General features: G+C 36.6%; 1 pseudogene; it reads left to right on the top strand.

Annotated features, from left to right (window-relative positions):
• The window catches only part of LOC107582802 (gamma-aminobutyric acid receptor subunit gamma-3-like), a 130,732-nt pseudogene extending 118,963 nt beyond the window's left edge, over nt 1–11,769 (top strand).
• The last annotated feature ends 4,786 nt before the right edge of the window (nt 11,770–16,555 follow it).

Consider the following 16,555-nt stretch of genomic DNA (forward strand, 5'->3'; position numbering starts at 1 on the left):
TTCACTGCCAGAAACCGGCCCAGTGGCTCATCCTCCCTCACCACCATTGATGGGGGTCCAGCGCGGGGGTACGGGTGGCAGCGCCTCATCCCGCTCGTCGCCGAGGGCGGCCCCTGGCCGCCGCCCCCGCTCCCGCGCAGCGTGTGCAGCAGCCTCCAGCAAAACTGCGCCAAGGAGCTGGCCGCAGGGCAGCCACCCCGCCCGTCCAGGCCCCCTCCAGACCTGGTGGTAAGCGAAAGAGCAAGAGTGGCTCCTTCGAACCGTCAGGCTCGGCTATGTGATTCAGTTCGCCCGGAGATGTTCTAGTTCCTTTGAACCAGGTCATCATTGAATCTGTTCTTTCACCTCAGTTCGATATATCAGCTTTTCTGAGCCAAGACTACACAAATAATAGTGCCGACAGTCAGTCGTGCAGTATTAGATTTGAACAGGTCAGTGTTTTTTATAGTGTGAATATAACCTTAATCTCGGATTTGGCCATTTGTAATGGGATGTAGTATTATGCCATATACCAACATGCCTTTTCAGAGAAATGAGGGCATGAAGTCATTTGAATTTATTATTTAATACAGATAAATGTTAGCAATAAATTCCACAGTCAAAAAAGGGTGAATAAAAAGTGTTTGAAATTATATATTACCATATAAATAATAACATGCTTTACCAATGTAAAATGTTTACCTCGGCTTACCATCTAAATAAGCAGGGACATTTCTTGGGTTTCTCAATTTCTCCCCACCCAATTTTCTTCCTGTGCAATGCACTGTTAAACTCGAACTTTAGTCAGTCTCATTATTCCAAACAAACAGTCTTATTGTGAGTGTGATATTGCTTTTACACAAGTTAAATGGACAAGAATATTAACTGTAGACTCAATGCCAGTTACTTTGTAGTTTTTGATCCTCCAACGAAAATAGTTCCAAACAAAGCTGCAGCACAGCTGTAGTATGTAAAAACAATAATATTGTGAAATATTAACTGTTTTCTGTTTTAATATATTTAAAAATTAAATGTAATTTATTACATGTAATTATTTATTGCAATGTAATTATTTATTGCAAATTTTCAGCAGCCATTCCTTCAGTCTCCAGAGTCACATGATCCTTCATAAATCATTCTAATATGCTGATTTGGTGCTCAGGAAACATTTCTTATTATTGTCAGTGTTGAAAAGAGTTTAATATTGTTGCTTTATATTTTTGTGGAAACTGTGATACATTAACATCCGAAAGTTTGGGGTAAGATTGATTTATTTTTTAAATTTTTATTATTACTTTTTTTCAGAGAAATCAACACTTTTCAGCAAAGACACATTAAATTATCAAATGTGACAGCATTATCATTTTTATAATTATTATATGACTATTATATGATTTTACAAAATATTTATATTTCAAATAAAAGCTGTTCTTTTGAACTTTCAATTCATCAAATATTCATGATTTCTACAAATAAGCAGCACAGCTGTTTTTATCATTGATAAGAAATTTTAAAAAAAGTTTCCTGAGCACCAAATCAGCATATTAAAATGATTTCTGAGGGATCATGTGACACTGAAGACTAGTGTAATGACTGCTGAAAATTCAGCTTCGCCATCACAGGAATAAATTACATTTTAAAATATTTTACAATAGAAAACAGTTCTTTTAATTTGTAATAATATTTCACAATTTTTCTATTTTTCCTACATTATTGATCAAATAAATGCAGCCTTGGTGAGAATAAGAGACCTATTTTAAAAAGGGTATTAGTATTGTGCTTTTGTCCTGCACCGATAAAAACCTGATAATGTGTGGACAGAACTCATAAGGTCTATAAGGCCTATACTTTTTTTCCAAGAATTTATTTCTTTTCCAAGAAACAATTCTTTTTTTAGTAACGGTCAGTTACTAAATACAAAGTTCTGCCGTAGAAGGCTGTAAGGTGGAAGTCCGCTGTAAGGTGGAAGCTTTCTTTTGTGTGTAAATTCATTGAATTTTAAACTAAGATCAATCTGTTTATTATTTTATTATATCCTCATATTCAAATACCAAATCTGTTATACTAGGATGGTAGAGAATGGCATTTTTTGGTGCAAATCAATTTTATATTGAAGTTGTATTGAATCAAAGTTATATAATGTTTCATATTTTTAGAGAGAGATACGTTTAAAGGACTGTGACATGTCAGAAAAATAAACAGTGCATCAAAGCTAAATACACTTTTTAAGATACAGATGATATCAACAAATTAATGTTAGATACAGAAGTGTTCCCATGAAGGCATGAACTACAACCTAGAATAGCTGATTTGGGCATGTTGTAACATGGCTATCAATTTTCAAATTAGCAATACAAGAGGTCTATATGTGAGAACTGCAGCACAGCATGGAAAAAAAGATTTGCAATATGTGGGAAAAGATCAAAAGACATAGTAGAGTTTAATGTTTTTATTAGTTCAATCATTTCACACACTATTCTCAGCCTGTGAACATGGATAGAGACCTGTTTATCACTGTATGAAGGAAAAGGGGGAAAAAACTTCTGTTTTGTTTAGGTCTCCAGACAAAACAGTAATGATGACTGAAAGACAAAGTTCACAATATCAATGCAACATGAAAGAAGCCAGATGGTTTCAAACATTTCAAAACATCAGATGTGCAAGTACAAGGCTAACTATATACTGTATATTAGCATTGCTAATAACATAGCTCTACAATCTGTTGAATTGAGAGATTTTACATTTAGCATTTTTCTATACTTTTTATATACAGTATGTCACTATTATTTCATCTGAACTCTTAAAAAATAGCCTTCAAATCCAGATATAAATTGCAAATAAAGAATGGAGAAAAATTCTAAAACATTGTAATTAAATCAGAGCGAGTTTCAGCCTGCCAGGATATATTTAAGGTTATGGCCAGCCTCTTACAAAAAATATAAAAATGAAAACCGACAGGAGGGCTTTTCAAAGAAAATATAAAGGCAATATGACCTTCACATTTCAGAATTATTATACTTAGTTTGTTAATACATGTATACTTAAAGTTTAGTCATTTAAACCCATTATCTGTTTTGTTTGTTGTTTTTGTATGTTTCATCTGCACCATCTTTTTTCTCTCTCTCTCTCTATCCAGGTGACTATGTGGTGATGAGCGTATATTTTGACCTAAGCAGAAGAATGGGGTACTTCACAATTCAGACCTACATCCCCTGCATACTTACTGTGGTTCTCTCTTGGGTCTCCTTTTGGATCAAAAAAGATGCAACTCCAGCCAGAACAGCACTAGGTACATGCAGTAAATACAGACACCTGATCCTTGTGTGATTCATTCATGTGCAACTTGATGTTTTTTTTCCCTTAAATAGGCAGTATTAAAGACACTGTTTTTGATGAAAATTGTGATGGTTAAAGGAATAGTTCACCCAAAAAAATTCAAATGTACTCACCCTCAGGTCATCTAGGATTTAGATTAGCTTTTTTTCTTCATTGGAAACAGATTTGGAGAAATGTAGCATTACATCACTCGATCATCAGTGGATCATCTGCTCTGAATGGGAGTCCAAACAGCTGATAAAATATCACAATAATCCACAAATAATCCAGACAGCTCAATTATCAGTTTCCACCTTTTGAAGCAAAAAGCTGTGTTTGTAATAAATCCATCAAAACATTTATTTATTTATTTATTTTTACTTAAGACCATCGCCAAAAGGGTGACAGAGTGCATAGGGCCCAGAAGTCTGGGGGGCCCGCGATCGCCTACTGGCCATCGAGAGTACCAGGACATTCTATTCAAGTAGTCGGCCGATCACCGAAACGAGCGAGACCTCCCCGATATTAGGCGCTGTTTTTAAATTACAGCGCAGGCGAAACTGCAAAGTAGCACCACCACCAGCTGCGCGTCAAAGCAGAGCGGGATCAGTCTCCCGCACAGTGACACGCTTCTGCCACTATTTGTAAGTGATAAACAGCGCAAGTCGCTTGATCCATTCAGATGTGACACAGAATTGTTATACAGTCGTGTGATGTGAGATCATTAAAGGTTCTGTAGTGATGCTGGCTGAAAACAGCCACGACAATGAGGTATACTGGAAAACGGCACTAGGCTTGTCAATTCAGCACCATAGTAATTTAACTTGAAGTTATTAACAATGTTTACAATTTACAATAATACAAATAAAACCATTTATTATAAATGTTACTGTTATTACATATTGGGGAATATTTAAATTTTATAGAAGGTGTTTTGTAGTTTCTTTATGTTTCGTTTTTTAACTACAAATGTTATAGTTTATTATTACTTATTATTTATTTTAAAAACCATATAACCATGGTAATGAGGACCATGGTTTTACTTCTTGTGACCACCATCCTACTAGTCAAAACGTTCTTTTTAGATGCTTAGTTCTAACGAATTTTAATTGATGTAAAATGTTAATTCAATAAGAGCCTGATTAAAGATAAATATCAGTGTCTTATATAAATTAGGTGTTTATTATTTACAAATAATAAAGTTCTTAAAGGGAGGTTCACCCAAAAATTAAAAATTGTTCATCATACACGAGCGCTGTCACGGCGCGACCACAACAGCTTTAAGTTGTCTAATTTGGCAAGGTCACCCTGCTGTACTAATAGTAGTAAGGCTTTCCTTACAAGTACAATTTTAGCTGGATTATTTGTGTCCCCTTCAAAAATTGCTCTTGAGAAATTGTATGTTTATTGTCCCCCCAGCAGTAAGATGAAATGTATGCCCCTGTCCATGATATTGCTTTCTCCAGTGAAAAAGTTGTCTTGTCTGAATCAGGAGATCAAGCTCCAGCTCAAGCATGATTTACAAGCGAAAAAAATCCAGAAAAGTTCTAAACAAATATATCAGAGGATTTTGATGTGAGAGGGCAACCGGAAATGAGGAAGTGATGCTTTTTATCAGCTGTTTAAACTCTCATTGGTGAGCAAGTGATGTAATACTAAATTTCTCCAAATCTGAAGAAGGAACAAACTCATCTGCATCTTGGATGGCCTGAGGGTGAGCAAATTAAATTTTTTGGGTGAACTATTCATTGAATAAGTGTTTTGTTTTATTCATTACCCAAGTTCACAAATTATGAGAATGAATGACAGTTACAGTAAAGTATTTGTCTTTATATTTTATTATATATGCTTTTTTATAAAAGAAAAAACTCTTTTTAGTGTGTGTATTTGTTCACATTATTTCATGTTTCATGAAAGCACTTCATCTGCTTTTTTGTTGGCTTTAATCATTTCTTTATAGTTTCCTGCTTTGATTAAGTCCATGTCCTGTCCTGGTAAATGTCACTTTTGTCAAGGTAATCTGTCTTTTTTCGTTTTCCATCATTTTTTTTATTTATTTGTCAACTAACTTCTATTATACCTGTAGTTTTTATTATATTTTAGTGGCTTTGTTTAGACCACGTTATTTCTTTTTTTAAATGTATCCTCATGTTGTTCAATGGGAGATGTTGCACGTATCATGCAACATAATTTAGAAAAGCTTTTAATCTGTCTCTTGTAGCTTGATTAGCTTGGCACTCTTAGTCTGTCTTGTTTGATTACCTCAGAACACACCACAGATCAGTGTGGCCTGAGATGGTGTTCCCACTGAGCCTAAGCTAACAAGCAGGATCAGTGACGGTCAAAAAACAGGATCCAAGATAGACATAAATTGGTTATTTACACTGATCCTATAGCTAAATGCTAAGAAAACTGGAAGAAAAGGCTACAGCCCTACTCAATCTATGTTTGGAAGAAAAGAAATAAACTGCAACATACTCTGAGAAGAAAAAGAATGATGAATGCAATTAATCTGTCTGACAAAAGAAGTCATTACACCTTCAATGGAAAGAAAGGGAGTAGGAGAAAAAGTGGAGATTTGCTTTACAGGCGTAGTTGATCGATGAAGTCCAGAGAGAAAGGCAGCCAAGATAAAATGTGGGAGAGAGAGGGGGCTTGGGCTTACTGCCGTGGAAATGTCAGGTTAGAAAAAGATGAACCCAGAAAAATAGCGAGGTGTCAAGTATAGGGTGGTCAGTCAGTCTTTGAAGACATGTTAAATATATGGCCAAAAAGTATGTGGGCACCGAAACAGTCACTCGTATGTGCGATAGGTAATAATAGGGATTCAGACCTCCCTTTTCTTGCTATAACAACTTCCTCTCTGCAGTCAGTTTCTTCTGCATTCTCCGCTTTATGCTTTATTTTTTTTTAAAGTGGGTTTAACTAAAATAGTGAGACCTATTAATTAAAACTGGGTGTCTGTTTACTTTGTATGTAGCATGTATTATTTAATATGACTAAATCTACATGACTATATTTAGTTATAGAAATCAATGTAATTTTATAGGTCAGTCCATGTAGAATTGTTTTTTAACATCAGTATCATCCACACCTTTAGACACTCTTTTCATTAAAATTCTAAATTCTTAAAATAAATAAATAGAATTAGATATATAAAATAAAAAAACATAATAAAAATGCACTACTTTTCAAAAGATTGGGGTCATTAAGATATTTAATGCATTTAATCAGCAAAGATGAATTCAACTAACCAGAACTGGCAGTAAAGACATTTATAATGTTACAACAGATTCCTTTTTCCAATAAATGGTGTTGAAGGATGAAGTGACACTGAAGAATGGCTGTTGAAAATTTTTACTCACAAGAATAAAACTTCCATCAAAGGAATATATTACATTTTAAAATTTATTAAAATAGAAAAGTTATTTTATTGTAATAATACTTCACAATATTACTGTTTTGCTATATTTTTTTTAATCAAATAAATTCAGCCTTATTGATCATAAGAATCTTCATTCGCCCTTCTTACCGACCCCAAACTTTTGAACAGTTTTAAGTGTTCTATTGATGATAATAATAAAATGATATGCAAAATTAATAGTTGGAAAAGATCAAAAAACAGGAAAATTTAGTATGGGAAGAGCAAAGTACTAAATACACCAAACAGGCAGTCTACAATCATTCTGCTCTTCCCACCCACCCTGGGTACCATCATTGATAAGTACAGGAAATACAGCATTATAGTCATTTCAACATTCAGAGAGTTATTATGTCATTCTTATCCATTGCAAAAACAGACAAGAGAACTAATGAGGCTAAAATGGAGCCAAGCAGTTCAGGAAAGAGTGCCATTTTGAAATGCATATTTAATTCACAGGCTTTTCTGACTCAGGCAGGCAGTCATTTAACTAAGAGCTACTGTATCAGAGGAAGTCAGTCTAACAGGTGAAGGTAATCACTGTGGCCAGCAATGGCACAGGAAAAAGGAATGGAGTGCGAAATTTCTGTCTGAAATAGATGAAGCTTGCTTGTTGCCATAGAAACCCTTGCAAAACAGGAGCACAGTCACTGGTTCTCTGAGGCAACTCTAAATGTCCATGCAAGAGTAGAGCTAAGAATGTCTACACGCTTCTGAGATTCTTAAGTGTTTGTGTGGGTGGCATTTTTTTAATTTGCAGGTGTCTCTGTTCCTATCAAATACAGCAGACTGACTTCGGCATCTGGACAGGTGTCAGATTGAAAGAAAAAACAACATTAAAGGCATATAATAGTGTTGTTGTTTTTTTCTTTCTGTTAAAAATAATAATGGTGATTTATTGTGGTGTTAAAGTATTGCATTACTTCAGTTTCTCTCATATTGCCTGTTTTAAAACCCTGCCTTTATAGAGCATTTCAAGTCTAGATAGGCAGCCTAGTGGGGCAGCTTACTAGGTTTTAGAGCAGAGCTGTTCAATTACACCTGTCCAACAGCAACCAGAGCAATGTAGTCTTAGATGGAACTTAATCAGGTCTGCTCAGCGAAATGGCATCACATAATTTGATTAGAGCCAAAAAATAACAGTGTTTTGTATTCAGCAGAGACATCAAACTACATTTTACACACGCTAACAATGTCAGCATACACTTTAGATGGAGTAGCTCATATTTTTCATTAGCAGGCATTTCCCTTGTTACCAGGTTTTCCATCTAATATCTTTTGGTTGTGCAGGAATAACAACGGTATTAACCATGACAACGCTGAGCACAGTGGCACGGACATCACTACCCAGGGTCTCGTACGTCACAGCAATGGACCTTTTCGTCACTGTCTGTTTCCTGTTTGTTTTTGCGGCTCTCATGGAGTATGCCACACTCAATTATTACTCCTACAGTGCTCGCAGACCAACCTGCAACAAGACGAAAAGATCGGTGAGCACAATGTTCTGCATCAATCAAAGTTAGGAGAAAGCTATGTATCCTGTTCACACAATATGTAAGGGATGTTTTCATTTTCTGGCTCTAATGGGGGACTCCTGAGCTTCTGAACACTTTTCAAAGGTTTCATGTCCAATACTACTAAAGTACATGTCCAATACTATCCATACTAAAATGAATACTGAAATCTTCCAATGCAATTTTCAATACAGTGTGCTAGTCATTTTGATTTGGCATCAGTGTGCTTTGGCTTGAAATGAGAGAAAGAGTGGAATGATACAAGAGGCATTGAAGTAGAAATAGTACGGTTCAGCACTTCTTTTCAAAAGTTAGGGGTATAAAATATTTTTTAAATGTTTTTGTCTTTTGCACACCAAGGCTGCATTTATTTGATCAAAAATGCAGTAGAAACAGTAATATTGTGAAATATTAGCACAAATTTAAAATGACTGATTTATTTTTTTTATATTTTTAAAACTTAATTTTAAACATAAAAGCTGAATTTTCAGCAGCCATTGCAGTCTTCAGTGTCACATGATCCTTCATTGTAATATGATGATATGATTTGGTACTCAAGAAACATATCTTATTATTATGAATTTAAAAAGAAAGTGATGCAGCTTATCTATACACTCATATTACTTTACTAACAGTCATGATTGACCAATGCGAATCAAGTATTCTGGTATTGACGTGCAAGGTAAGTCATTAAATCATCTTGGTTATGTACATAACCCTCGTTCCCTGAAGGAGGGAATAGAGACGTTACGTCGACACTGACATCTTGGGAGTCCCAATCACCTCTGAGTAGTAAATAACAGGCCAATGAACATTGTCGAGTGGAATTTGCATGCCCAGCCACTCCCCCATACACACGGGTATATAAGAGGGCGACGTGCTCTCATTCAGGTTGTGCTGAGGAGGTGCCATTCAGCGGTGCAGTTCAAGGTTGTGGCAGGAGGGATGTAAAGTCTCCGTTCCCTCCTTCAGGGAAAGAGGGTTACAAACGTAACCAAGGTGTTACTTTCAGTCAGACGTTACATCGCCACTGACGTTAGGGGTCCCTATGGAAAATGCTACAAACACTGAACTGTGTTACAAGGGTTGGCGATACAGATGTAGACAAGCTTTCACATGCCAAGTAGCAATTGGCATTCCAAGTCAAAACATACCCAGTGCCCCATCATGAGCCCAGTAGTCTTTCGTACTGAAAAGACAGTATTTACAGCGAGGTGGGTCGCAGCTGCTGTTCATTTACCCAGAGTAAAGAAAGAGGGCTTCAGCTCTCTCAATTCCAGCTGTGACCGGTTGTATTGCACTAGGGAAGCGTGCCTAAGTTTATGCGGAGAAAGACACTATGGAGCCACATCCTGCCCAAAGGGAGGTATCATGTGGAGAGTACCCATATGGACTGACCGGCAGGGCAGTTCTACATATGACGTAAGTCACTGCGGAAGGTCCTGCCTGAAAAAGGGAGGAACTACTACTAAAGCAGAGACTAGACAGAAGTAATTTGGTCAAGGGAAGACACAGGTTTACCAACAGGGAAACTGTACCATGGAAGAATACACACATGGGATTACCAGAAGGGAATCAGTACAGGGGCTGACCGAAGGGGCAAGCAAACACAAGTACTGAGCCTGGCGTCAGGCTCCTCCGCCGAGCCTGGCAGCCGAAGGGTGTTGGTGGATGCCCAGTCCAGGGTTCGTCCGGTGAGGAACACGGCTGGAGAGATTAATCTTCCGAGCTGGTCTTGCTGCCACTTACGTGTTAGTACCCAACACACGAGAAGAAACAGGTTCAACCCAGAGGCTGTAAAACATCACAAAGTGTTAGGTGTCGCCCAGCCCAGCTGTGCTAGTTGTCGCCCAGCCCAGCTGCTAGAGAGACACCGTGCACCAGCACCCAGGAGGAGGCAACACTCCGAGTGGAGTAAGCCCTCCAAATCTGAATGAGTGCATGCACGCCACCCTCTTACAATATATACCCGTGTGTACAAGGGAGTGGTTGGGCATGCAAATTCCACTCACCAGAGTTCATTGGCCTGTTTTTATTACTCAGAGGTGATTGGGACTCCCAAGTGAGACCCCTAATGTTGACGTAATGTTGAATGTGACTGACTGTAAGGCAACATTACTTTCCCCTTTCAAATACATGAAATATCTAGTTAGTGAGCTAATGCCTTTTCAGGCAGAATCTATCGTTATACTTTATACTTTCCTCACAATATAGTGATGCATTATTACTATCCAGTGTAAACAGACAAAAGTCACTTTTCCTATGTGTTTGATATAGGTGATCTCTCAGGATGGTATGGTATGGAAATATGATTTAATTAGGCTGACGTTGTTAGTCTTTGTCTATGTGTGTAATGTGATGCTAAATTATGGTTGAGCAAGCACATCTTACTTTTTATTCATTGTGTTTCTCCGGTGGCAGTCTCTGCAGGTGAAATTTTCCCACTTGCTCGCCGATCGCTCATTTTGATTAGATCTTATCTCTACTGAGAAGCATGGATAATTACCATAGCAATTTTACGCAAAACAAATATTACCCTATAGGTGATCTCACATAGATTATAATTCAGTGTTGTAATTACCATGCTTTGCTAGTTATGTTACAATAATGAGATTACAGAATAATAACAGAATAACTGTTGGAGAGTTTTCGTTGTGTGGTCTAAAAGGGTTCAGTGGAAGGATTTAGACAACCACGCTCAGATTTTAAGGTCATCGTACCTGCCCGTGAGAGATTGATGCTCCACTTGACTTGCCCACTGGAGTGAACGCTGTTAGTTCAAGTGAGTGGGAATCTCTTAGAAGCCATCATGATCTTATGTTTTGATTGACAGCCCACTCTGAAGGATTTGTTTGCTCACAGCATAGATTAGATGCACAAGCATACACCTCAACTAAACTTTCAATCCTTTTGTTTACAGTATAGGCAAAACCCATCCAAATGTATGACTCCATTGATGATTTCCAGTCACTCAAAATAAGTTTTTTGGATGTGTATTGCAAAACAAGAGCCCTTCAAATTCTAAAAGGATGTTGTTTTTGTCCAACAGAACTACTCCGTTCTGGATGTGGGTCCTCCTCCCACAGTTATCACACTCAACAACTCCATGTACTGGCAGGAGTTTGATGATGCCTGTGTTTATGAATGCCTGGATGGAAAAGACTGCCAGAGTTTCTTCTGCTGCTACGAAGAGTGCAAAGATGGAGCGTGGCGAAAGGGCCGTGCGCATATAGACATTTTGGAACTCGATGCATACTCTCGTGTCTTCTTTCCCACCTCTTTCCTATTATTCAATATTGTCTACTGGGTAGGCTACTTGTATCTTTAGCAGTCCCACACACCTCACTACGCAAAGAACTTGACTTTTGGTTCTGTCAGAGCAGACACAAAGAACAGACTGAACCAGGACTTTTCAAGGTACGGTAAAAAATAAGAGCGGATACTGGTCATCAGAGTTGAGCTGTGATGATTCAAGGACTTTTCCAGTAGGAGATGAAAATGAGACAATGCTACAGGAACCGAAAGCTACAGAAGATACATCAAAACCCTTAAAACCAGGCTGTTTTATATGGTCAAGAAGGATATTGCCACAAGCTCTTGAAGTGGTTGCAGTTCTCTGGCAGAGATCTTTGCCTTCTGTTCTTCAGGTACCAGGGAAAAAAGATTCACAATGTTCCTCTCACACAATCTTGTCTTTTCATGGGTGAGATAGCAGCTGTAAGGAGTCAAGGTGCGAAAAATCCTTAGGCCAAGACAGCGTGAGAAAATAAAATGCCTTGCATAGCATGTGACCCTCTGACTTTTGGTGTCCCTTACAACCCTGGTAGATCGTTCACTTGAATGGAAACCTGTCATCTAGCCATCAGTCAAAACCAGACTGACTTTCATGTAAGCTTAGCTTTCAGAGCCATCTATAGTGCCTTCCAGTGGAGGAGAAGCCATCAGGCAGATAAATCTGAGAAATGATGGCAGGAGCATCATCTGGTCTTGACTGACTGCTGGTGGTTTTATTTTGGAGTTTATTCAAGCTTTAGTTATAGTCACTCATTATTTTGATGCATTCAACATGTCTAAACCCATCATCACTGCATGTTATATGATAGTATTAAGCTGTACCCTGAATCAGCACAATAATGGCAAGAGAATAGATCCATTTTAAAATATTTGGAATATTAATTAGTATGTAGATTGCAAATGTTTGCCAACATTTCTAGATTTTTATTGTACATTGTTCCACACAACAGAGAGGTTAATTAAAGGTTAAATTAATATATTATATTATATAATATATTATATTTTATTTCGAAATGCCTAAAGTCTATTAGCATCAATCTATTAGTTAAAAATTGCATGTATAGAATGAATCATAAGTTCCATAGAATCTCACCCTTCAGTTCAGCCTGAGTTGGCACAATAGTTGATATTCATGTGTACACCAAGCATAGCAAAATCAAAACCACCCAAAGGAAATCAAGGAAAGTGAGTGTCTCTGGATCTTTATAGACACATTTGTATTATCTACAGATTTTATGATTTTATTCTAACTTGGACTTGCATCTACAGCCCCATCCTATGATATGGCAACACATTTGACACGCGCAGGTTGGGAATCACTGCATATACTGTATAGGATAGTTCATTCAAAAAGTAAAATTCTGCCATCCTTTATTCACTCTCATATACTGTGCATTAGATTTTCCACTCATTGAATACAAAAGGAGTAGCAGAATGTCAAGGCTGTACTTTTCCGTGCAATGAAATTGAGTAGTGCTTGAATAGTGCTTTTTGAAAAAAGACAAATCATACAGGTTTGGAGCGACATGAAGGTGAGTAGATACTGGCAGATTTTATTTATTTATTTTTGAGTGAAATATCCATTTAGTAATAAAAAGGAGTGTCAGAAAAATACTAAATTCTAACAATCAGTAACACTTTACACATAGGTTTCAAATGGTTAACATTAGTTAATGCAATATGTACCATTGAAGTAACAATGAACAACATTTTTACAGTATTTATTAATTTAGGATAATGTGAATTTATAAATATACTGATGTTCATTGTTAATTCATTTTCATTCAATATACATTAACTATATTAATTATACAACTTGAAATGTTAAAAGTAATTAGTATATGTATACATTAAAATTTACTTGGATTAATAAATGCAGGAAGTGTATCTTACTATTAGTTCATAATACCTAATGCATTAATTTATGTTAGTGAATTGAAATTTGTTGTAAAGTGTTACCAAACAATCTCCTGCACACTGCGGTAAGAAACCCTACATAATCACTGTGTTCATTACCAAACTAATTCACAATATGAGTTGTTACTGTGTTGCCTTAGGGTCACCTGCACAGAGATACTGTAAGATGATCCATTAAAGAAAGACTTTAGAAGAAAGAAAGAAGGATTACTTCAAATTATAGTCATTACCAAAGGATTCACACAAGCTGAAAACATTGAGGCAATCTCAAACTCTTTTTTTTCTGAACTATAATTAATTATTTTGTAGTCATGATCTTCATTATCACTATTGTCTCATGGGTAATATGTGAATGCGTGATGCACATCAGAGGCAATATTATTGTTATTTTCTTCCTCAATGATTGTAGTTTTTTTTGTGAGGTTTTTTTTATGGAACATTTTTCGATCTGATACCGCTGTGGATTCTACCATTCTGGCACCAGCTCTAATACACCTGACCTACAGTAGGTATCAACATTTAATCAATCAAGTAATTTTCCATCTGTCATTGTGGGCTCTCTGGAACTTTAATCTTTGAAGTCACATTTTTATTTGATTCATCTTTGTACTCAGTTTGTGCCAAGCATCTTTGTAAGGTAATCTTTTTAAGGATGGTCTCGAAGTCTGTAAATGATGTACTGAATAACCAGAAATGTGCTGTGAATTTCTGCCAAGCCGATTCTACTCTTGCATTTCATGATGCTATAGTTTTTTTTGTTTGTATGTTTTGTTTGTTTTTTGTGGCTTCTTGAAGGTGTTGACATGTTTTGCAATTCAGTTTGATGATAATCTGTGAGTGCTTCAATGTTGTTATTGCAGCTGTTAATTTAGTTTGACGTACAATAATTATTAGCTGTTCATTTATAGTGGTGCTAGAGCTTCAAACTGACCATTGTTCGAGAGCACCGGTTTTTACTCTTCACCCCCAAGGAATCAGACTTTGCCAAAAAGTCATGTTAGTTACCTAAAGCCATATGCTGGAATTAAATCCAATTATACTGCTTTTTATAGTGGCCTAATAATGATATTAATTCCAATGACGAAGTACTCTGAGGAAGGAAATAGAAAATCTTGTGCATTAGCCCTTGATGTATTTCAAGCTTATTTGGTCATTTTTTGTCACTAGATATCGTTCTTCACCATTCAAGCCAGGGGGTCTTTTCAGTGCAACGAATACAGTGTTTAGCTGTTTTTATTTTGTTTTTCTTCACAAAGAGAAAAAAAATGACACATTCAAGTGACCTTTAAGAGGGTGGATATGCTATCCTTAATGATATAACATGTATTCACAGAAGACTCAGTACCCTATAGCATCCGTCCAGCCACTGAGCAGACTGGATAAATCTGGTTCAAAAGCGGTCATCAGTTAATTTTACTTTCTTTTACATCCTTGGAATTTACATATAAGTAATAAAACCTTCAAACTGCAGGTCAACTGTTAAAGGCTGAATGCCAAAGAAATCTCATTCACTGATCTGCTATGAAGATGCCCCCACCCATTCATTTTGCTCAATTATGTTGTTGGGATGTGTTTGTGCATTACAGTACAGTCAATTACACCGTAATTCCTCACTTTTTAAAGTGTCCGAAACCCTTTTGTTTCAGGTGGTCAGATTAGTAGCAATCTTTGAATACATTAATGTCAGTGGCCTGTACTGTTTTTGGGAATAGTCTTAAAATATAACCACTGTACTGATAGCGATAATAATATTAATAATAAAAACTTTTTTCTCTATTGCCCCAGTCATGCAGACACATATTGTGCACCTCTTTTTCACATTAACACACAACCTTTCATTGTAGATTATTGCTTTGTGCTTAAAATGACAATTTGGTGTGTATTTCTCATGTTTCTATGGTTTGTGAGTGCTCACGATGTGTAGTGTTGTCAGTGGGGTTGTCATGTGGATTTGGTAATAGAGGGTTTCTGTGAGTTTTTGACCTGTCTATAAACTCATTTCTATTTCTTGTGCTATTTTCATAAATGTAGTTCTTTTTATAATCGAATTGTACAGTGCAGAGGTGAATCAGAAGATGTTAAATAAAATTTTGTTTTCTTTTTTCCCATTTCTGTATATCACTGCAATCTTACCTGCACTTTATAAGTGACTTAGTTCAATGTATTTGCAACAAATTAAAGGTATTTTGTAAGTAGAAGCAAGTTTCTTTGGCTAGCTGGAAGATTTGACTTTTTATTCATTCGTCTGTTTTTTACCATCTCATCGAACACTGTAATTAACGTTACATGGTCCAGTAAGAGAATGTTCTAGATGATTTCATATTGATTTCTGCCCCAGCAGCTGTCAATAACAGCCTCAGTGCCTGAGTATCAAAATAGCCATTGTTCATATTCAGTGTTATCAACCCGATTAAAGGGATAGTGCACTCAAAAATGTATATTCTGTCATTATTGATTCAGCCTCATGTTGGTTCTTTGAGTTGAATCTTTTCAATGAATCAGTTGAATCAGTTTGATTTTTTAAAGCATAAAGGCCATACTGGTTTGTAACGACATGAGGGTGAATAAGTAATGGTTCCTTTTGGGTGAACTATTCCTTTAAAAACACAGCCTGGTAGAAAACAACATCTGCGTTCTTATGTGTTCTTGATGCAGTGCAGCTTACTCAGCAGTAGTAGACAGATAAAACTGCATCTCGGCTAAAAGCAAAGCACAAATAAAAGTGAAAAAAATCTTATTTTCTGATAGAAAATAAACAATGAAAACATCAGAAGCAGTAAGTGCGCAAAACTAGGGATCTAAAAGTAGGTTAATGCTGTAAGTGTTGCATATGAATCCACAAAAGCCCTGCACTCTCAAAATAATTCATTGAGCATTACCAACCTTGAGCACGTAGTGTTCATGAAATACACAGGGAGACGTGTATATGATTACTTTTTATAATGTCACAGATCAGATTTCCTGGGCAAATGAATGCATGATACATGACGTCAAAATAAGAGATAATGATGTATCTGACATTTCATCTGAAAGACTGTTCACTAACCCTGGAGAGGCATGATATTACATATTGTTAAATTACACTTTTTATGATTTTTTTTTTTGAAGGGGAAGG

Source organism: Sinocyclocheilus grahami, unplaced genomic scaffold (assembly GCF_001515645.1).
Source record: "Sinocyclocheilus grahami isolate Dianchi unplaced genomic scaffold, SAMN03320097.WGS_v1.1 scaffold47.1, whole genome shotgun sequence".
NCBI classification, from domain to species: domain Eukaryota; kingdom Metazoa; phylum Chordata; class Actinopteri; order Cypriniformes; family Cyprinidae; genus Sinocyclocheilus; species Sinocyclocheilus grahami.